General features: G+C 36.8%; 1 pseudogene; it reads left to right on the top strand.

Annotated features, from left to right (window-relative positions):
• The first annotated feature begins 208 nt into the window (after positions 1 to 208).
• The window catches only part of LOC111392973, a 9566-nt pseudogene continuing 8004 nt past the window's right edge, over positions 209 to 1770 (top strand).

The following is a 1770-nucleotide window of genomic DNA, read 5'->3' as shown; positions in this document are numbered from 1 at the left end:
ATGACTAATGGGTCATGAGGTGTATTTTGTAAAACAGAATTCTCTTTTGGTATAATATAAACTTGACGGTTTTTTTAACTCTTTGTATTACTACTTTGATTTCCTTTGATGTATTAGGAGTTTATTGCAAAATGCTTACTTGAGTTAAAAACAAATTGCTAAATCCTAATATGACTTTAATTTAAGGAATAAATTAATTAATTAATTAATGAAATTAAGAGTAGAGCGTCTCACCTACATTAGCCCAGTAGATGACGAGGACGGACCCAGGTCCCATCCCAACGGGTCGGAGTCGGACGACCCTGTCCCATCGAAATGGGCTGCCCAATCGGGTTCTTTCTTGTTATTATTGCCACTTCCATTTTCAGTGGAAAAACATTTTGGTAAATCGGATAAAACCCTAAGGTTTGGGGTTTTGATGTTGGTTTTAATAGATAGTTGGGTAAATATGCGATGAAGGGATTGCATTTTCTCCTCTTCTTAAACCTATCTTTCTGATTGAACTGCAAAATGAAGAAGCACTGGTAAGAGAGATTACACACTTGATTTCTTCGAAATGGGCATAGCTAATTTGATCTCTTGTACTGGTTTGGAAATCCTGAAAGAGTGAAAGAAACTACACTTGATGGTTTGGTAGCAGCATTCTAGGTTACTAACGAAACGGGTCAAATTTGAACTGCGTTACAATTCTTTCAAAAATATCATTTCCAATTAGAACAATTACCGTGCTAAAAATGGATCTCAAGCTGAAAGATTGGAGGCACAAGACTCTTGATTGAGGCGGAGGCGGAGGTGGAGGTGGCGGTGGTTGGTGTGGATTTTGGGTTTGAGTTGGGGGTGGGGATGGGGATGGGCATGGGGTGAGAAGAAGAAGCCTCTCTTTTTTTTCTTTTAATTTAATTATTATTTAATGTGATAAATAGAAATTTACTCTTTTACCCCTTTCTAAAGTATTAAAAATATGGTCAAAATTAAACTTTTGGTTAACAACGAAATTGTGGATAGAAATCGTTCAAAAAGGCTTCACCTGCAAGGTTTGGAAAAGTTAAGGGTGGTGGTTGCAACAAATCAAATGTTTGGAAAAAGTCTATTAATGTTTCAAAAGTTTGAAGCTTCTGCTACAATTTTCCCTTAAAAATTTAATGAAAATTATGATTTTTCTTCGATATTTACTCAAACGTGAGGATATTTTGGAGGATATGTGATGTACAATGAACACTCTTCCTCCTTATCTAGAGGGTGCAAGAAGTCGTCTAAAAAGGCGCAAGATTTTAAATTTTCTTTTTCCACCAACCACACTAATTTATTTGTTTTCTTTCTCTTCTTCTATCAACCTCAATAATCCCACATGATTTCCCTGCTAACACCACCTTTCAAAAAATAATAAATATCTAGATTGTGTAAAATAAGGAAAATAGAAAAAAGCGACATTTTAGAATAAATTATACATGCAAAAATGCATCATTCATGTGCATTATAAAATCATATCATAATCTCAATTCCTCTAATCTGAAATTGAAGTGTAAGCGGAGGAAACACGTCGAGTTGGTGGTTATGGGTTTAAGAAGCGGTGCTCCGGGGGCGGAGAATCCTCTATTACAAACAAAGGAAGCGGAGGCGGAGAGTTGGTGGTGGAAATTGAACAAGCTGTTGGACGTGGAAGAGGCCAAGGATCAGATTTCATTATCGGTGCCACTGATTCTTGCGAATGCTTCTTACTGTTTTATCACTTTGGTCTCTGTAATGTTCGTCGGCCACCTTGGGGAGCTC

The sequence above is a fragment of the Olea europaea genome, chromosome 4, assembly GCF_002742605.1.
Source record: "Olea europaea var. sylvestris chromosome 4, O_europaea_v1, whole genome shotgun sequence".
Classification (NCBI taxonomy): Eukaryota; Viridiplantae; Streptophyta; class Magnoliopsida; order Lamiales; family Oleaceae; genus Olea; species Olea europaea.
Note: the sequence above shows the minus strand (reverse complement) of the source record. Positions and strands in the feature narration are given on the sequence as shown.